The sequence below is a fragment of the Somniosus microcephalus genome, chromosome 22, assembly GCF_052327205.1.
Source record: "Somniosus microcephalus isolate GS21.2 chromosome 22, FLI_Smic_1.0, whole genome shotgun sequence".
Lineage (NCBI taxonomy): Eukaryota > Metazoa > Chordata > Chondrichthyes > Squaliformes > Somniosidae > Somniosus > Somniosus microcephalus.
The window spans coordinates 56,774,285-56,780,284 of NC_141008.1; positions in this window are offsets into that span (position 1 = coordinate 56,774,285).

The following is a 6,000-nucleotide window of genomic DNA, read 5'->3' on the forward strand; positions in this document are numbered from 1 at the left end:
GGGGTCGGGGCCGATGACTCCGTTCTCTACTACACAGCCGAGGATGGCAAGGCGCGAGGTGTTAAACACACATTTATCCTTATTGTAGGTGAGGTTCAGCCATTGGGCCGTACGGAGGAATCTCTCCAGATTAACATCGTGGTCCTGCCGGTCGCGGCCGCAGATGGTGACGTTATCTAGATAGGGGAACGTGGCGTGCAGCCCGTTCTGGTCAACCATCCGGTCCATCTCCCTTTGGAAGACCGAAACCCCGTTGGTGACGCCGAAGGGAACCCTAAGGAAGTGGTAGAGGCGGCCGTTCGCCTCGAAGGCTGTATACTGGCGGTCCTCAGGGCGGATAGGGAGTTGGTGATAGGCCGACGTAAGGTCGATGGTGGAGAATACCCGGTACTGCGCAATCTGATTGACCATATCAGATATGCGGGGAAGGGGGTATGCGTCCAGCTGTGTGTACCTGTTTATGGTCTGGCTGTAGTCGATGACCAGGCGGTTTTTATTGCCGGTCTTAACGACCACGACCTGGGCACGCCAGGGGCTGGTGCTCCCCTCGATGATGCCCTCCTTCAGGAGACGCTGCACCTCAGAGCTAATGAAAGCTCTGTCCCCGGCGCTGTACCGCCTGCTCTTGGTAGCGACAGGTTTGCAGTCGGGGGTGAGGTTAGCGAACAGGGAAGGTGGCGGGACCTTGAGGGTGGATAGGCCGCAGGTGTTACGCGGTGGGCGGTTTAAAATCTGCTGGTTGTCGACTGTGAGTGGGGGGAGGGGTCCGCCGTATGCTAGCGTGACGCTTTGGAGGTGGGATTGGAAGTCTAGGCCTAGTAGGACGGCAGCGCATAGCTGGGGCAGGATGAGGAGTTTAAAATTTTTATACTCCGTACCCTTAACCGACAGGGTCACAACACAGTAGCCGCTGATGTCTGTGGCGTGTGACCTCGATGCCATCGAGATCCGGTTGCGCGTTGGCAGGACAGGGAGGGAGTAGTGGCTCACCGTGTCTGGGTGGATGAAGCTCTCCGTGCTTCCGCTGTCGGACAGGCAGGTCGTGGCGTGGCCGTTTACTTTGATGTCCATCATCGACTTGGACAGGTGATGCGGGCGGGCCTGGTCCAGTGTGATGGAGGCTAGTGTATAGCTGAGCGAGTTGTTGTAGTCTGCGGTTGAGGCGGTAGTCGGGTCTAGAGGCACGGTGGCGGTCGGGCGTGGTGGGTAAAATGGCGTCTCCCACGAGGTTGGACAAAATGGCGGAGAAGATGGCTGCCCCCATAACTCACATGAGGCACTGCTGGTGTCGGTTGCCTGTATCAAAGATGGCCGCCCCCATGACTCACATGTGGGGATGCTGGCCTCTGTTGCCTTGAAGGAAGATGGCCGCCCCCACAGCTCGCATGAGGCACTGCTGGCCTCTGATGATCCACCTCTGCAGGCCTTAGCGAAGTGGCCTTTCTTCATGCAGTTTGAGCAGGTAGAGTTCCTGGCTGGGCAGCGCGACCTCGGGTGTTTCGCCTGGCTGCAGAAGAAGCAGCCGGCGGCCTGATCGCGGGGGTCCGATGTCGGAGCCGGTACCGGGGGTGGCGGTCTCGATCGGGTCCGGGACGCCGACGCTGAGGTAGGTCCCAGGGGGGTTGCTGCGGGGGGTATCGCGGTCGGGGTCGGTCCCAAGTCCCAGGGTCGCGAGTTACAGTACCTTGAGTATGCCTCGAGGTCCCGATGGGCCACCTCTAGAGAGAGAGCGAGGGCTGCAGCTTTGTCCAGGTCGAGGTCCCTTGCTTCCAGTAGTCTTTGCCGTGAGTAGTCGGACCGCAGGCCTTTCACGAAGGCATCGCGGACATTGTCTTCAGTATTTTCTGCCGCCGTTACCGCTTTAAAGTTACAGTCTCTGCCGAGTGCTTGTAGCACCCGTAAAAATTCCTCCACGGGCTCTCCTGGCTGTTGCGGGTGGGATCTTAGGAGGTGTCTGGCATACATGGAATTTACCGGGGTCTGGTACTGTCTTTTCAGCCGGTTGATGGCGTCCTCGTATGTTTTAAGGTCCCGGATGAGTGCGAATACTTTAGGGCTCACTTGGGCGTTCAGAACTCTTAGCATGGATTTCTGAGGCACGCTGGATTCTCCCAGGTAGGCTTCGAAGCAGCTCAGCCAGTGTTCGAAGTCGAGGGCTGAGTTTGCTGCCTGTGGGTTTAGATCCAGGTACGGTGGTCTGAGGGCTCGCAGCCAGGCCGGCTGTTGTGGCTGTTGTAGCTGGGCGTCTGGCTGGTCGCTTGGCTGGTCGTTTGACTGCTCAGGTGACGACATTTTAGAATTTAGCCAATAAAATTGATATACCTATCAATTCATCCAATGAAAAGCGACGAGTTAAGAAAGCAACTATAGGTTTTTATTGGCTAAATAACAGAGCCCACCCTCGTGGGTGATCGGATACAACAAGGAGGAATGCCAGCCAGTCGACTACCTTTATACCTGGGCAGGTAGGTGGAGTCATGGGCGGAGTCAGCAGTGGTCAGCCCAGGTATAGCAGCGTGACAAGAGGCGACCTCGTATAGTGATACAACAGTGTGAACAGTGATAACCATAGAGTAATGATATAACAGTGATAACTATAGTGTAACGATAGTGAACGATAAAAGTGGTTTACCACAAGAAATTTCTTCTCATCTCAGTCCTGAATGGCCTACTCTTTATCCTGAGGCTGTGGCCCCTGGTTCTAGACTCCCCAGCCAAGGGAAACATTCTCCCAGCATCCATCCTATCAAGCCCTGTAATAATTTTGTATGCTTCAATGAGATCCCCTCTCATTCTTCTGAATTCAAGAGAATACAGGCCTAGTTTACTCAATCTCTTCTCATACGACAGTCCCGCCATCCCAGGAATCAATCTCGTGAACCTTCGTTGCACTCCCTCTATGGCAAGTATATCCTTCCTTAGGTAAGGAGACCAAAATTGTACACAGTACTCCAGGTGTGGTCTCACCAAGGCCTTTTCTAACTGGAGTAAGATTTCTTTACTCCTGTACTCAAATCCTCTTGTAATGAAGGCCAGCATCCTATTTGCCTTCCTAATGGCTTGCTGCACCTGCACTTCACTTTCAGTGACTCATGTACAAGGACATCCAGGTCCCTTTGAGCATCTGCATTCTCCAGTCTTTCACCATTTAGGAAATACTCTGCCTGTCTGTTTTTTCTACCAAAGCGGATAACTTCACATTTATCCACATTATATTCCATCTGCCATGTTCTCGCCCACTCACAGCCTGTCGAGATCCCCTTGAAGCCTCTTCACATTCTCTTTGCAACTGACACTGACACCTAGTTTTGTATCATCAGCAAATTTGGAAATGTTACATTTAGTCCCCTCATCCAAATCATTGATATATATTGTGAATAGCTGGGGCCCAAGCACCGATCCTTGCGGTACCCCACTAGTCACACCCTGCTATCCTAAAAAAGACCTGTTTATCCCTACTCTTTGTTTTCTGTCTGTTAACCAATTCTCAATCCATGCTAGTATATTACCCCCAATTCCATGTGCCCTAATTTTGTTCACCAACCTCTTGTGTGGGACCTTATCGAAGGCCTTCTGAAAATCCAAATACACCACATCTACCGGTTCCCCTTTGTCTACTCCACTAGTTACATCCTCAAAAAACTCCAATAGGTTTGTTAAACAGGAATTCCCTTTCATAAATCCATGTTGACTCTGCCCAATCTTACTATTAGTTTCTAAGTGCCCAGTTATTGCTTCCTTTATAATAGATTCCAGCATTTTTCCAACTACTGATGTGAGGCTAACAGGTCTGTAGTTCCCCGATTTCTCTCTCAAACAAACTAAATACATATACAGTACAGGTTGACTATCCCTTATCTGAAAACCTTGGGACCAGCTGTGTTTCGGTTTTCGGAAATTTTCGGATTTCAGAAGGTATTATTTCAGACTGGGAAACTCTGAACATTAAATTAATTTGGTAATTAGTATTTGTATTTAATATAAATTTTAAAAGTTCAGGCTACCTCTTGCGACTGTTCTGTGTCTCATTCCCCTTCCTGATTCTCTGTGCTGCCGCTCACAGTCTGTTTACAGCTCCCCCTGCTCCGTGTCTCATTCCCCTTCCTGTTTCTCTGTGCTGCCGCTCACAGTCTGTTTACAGCTCCCCCTGCTCCGTATCTGAATTCCTTGACTTAGCGGGGGTCTGGGGCTCGACTGCCACCGCCAGTTGTGGGAAAGCTGGATATCGGCTGACTCCTACGCTAAGCTGGCCCGCAAATCAGGTCAGAAAAGCATCGGCCGCGTTTGGTCATGTTTGGCGCCACTCGGGTTATGTCGTGCGCACGACTTACGCTCCACAAAAAAACTTTCGGTTTTCAGAGGTTTTCGGTTTTCAGAAGTGCGGATAAAGGATAGTCTACCTGTATTAGCATTTTTTGAATAAATGTCTCTTTATTCCAGTTAACCTATAGCTGGTTAAAATTCTCAAAATGCATTTAAATACATAGTAGAGGATTGTTTGCATCAGTCCTATTGAAACAATAAATTGTCGACATTTCAGTTACACAGTAAACTCTTTCTTCTCCGGCACCTATGGGACCAGGATGGTGCCGGTTGATGAAAAATTCTGGATAACAGAGAGCTAGGCCATTTTTAACACAAACAAAAATAAAAACCACTGACTAACTCAGCCACCGCGGGAGGCTCGGACTCAGCAAAACGAGTGCTGGATGGATTCGGCAAGATTACCGGTTATCTATTTTGCCGGTTATTAAAGTTGATGTGCCATCAATAACTCAAAGACAAGGAGTTTAAAGGATTCAACTGAAGGCTTTTAATCACTAAGAACATTGCAGGTCTTTCCACATCGGGTTCGTCTGATAGAATGACTCATACAGCTCTTGAGACCTTTATATGACAAAAGACAGGGGCGTAGCCAATACACACAATAGGAAAAAGGGGGCGGTACACACAATACAAAGCAGGTAAAACACAGGGGCTGATGAAGGTATATATTTCATCACATTCACCCCTTCTACAGATTTAGTCTGTCCGGGGGTGTGATAGTCCTTCCTGAACGTCGCAACAGTACCTCGGGTTCCGACCGGGAGTCCGTGGCGCCCTCCTGGGCATACCCATGTGTTGGGGGTGTTGCAGGTACTTCTGGGGGTGGTGAGCCTGGGGATGGTGGAGGTTCTTCTGGGGGTGGTGGTGATGGGTCGTCGTCGCTTCCTGCCGAGGCGAGGTCCTTTATGGACACGGTGTCCTCACGCCCATCGGCGTGCTTGACGTACGCGTACTGCGGGTTTGCGTGGAGTAGGTGTACTGCCTCCACGAGGGGATCCATTTTGTGGCCCCTCACATGCTTCCGTAATAGGACTGTCCCTGGGGTGGAGAGCCACCAGGGTAGGGACACTCCTGAGGTTGATTTGCGGGGAAAAACAAACATCTTCTCGTGAGGAGTGGCGTTAGTAGCAGTACACAGTAGCGACCTTATCGAGTGGAGTACGTCTGGGAGGACCTCTTGCCAGCGGGAGGTGGGGAGGCCTTTAGACCTTAGTGCTAAGGTGACCGCCTTCCACACTGTCGCGTTCTCCCTCTCCACTTGCCCATTACCCCGGGGGTTATAACTAGTGGTCCAACTCGTGGCTATCCCCTTTGACAGCAGGTATTGGCACAGTTCGTCGCTCATGAACGACGCCCCCCTGTCAGTGTGGATGTAGTTAGGCATGCCGAACGTGCAAAACAGGTTGCCGAGGCACTTGATGACCGTGGCACTGGTCATGTCTGGGCAGGGGTAGGCGAATGGGAAGCGGGAGTACTCGTCCACAATGTTGAGAAAGTACACATTGCAGTCGGTGGAGGGGAGTGGTCCCTTGAAATCTAAGCTCAGGCGCTCGAATGGCCGTGTAGCTTTGATCAGGTGGGCTCGGTCGGGCCTGAAAAAACGGGGCTTGCATTCCGCACAGGTGCGGCAGTCCCTGGTCATCGACCGGACCTCCTCGATGGAATAGGGGAGGT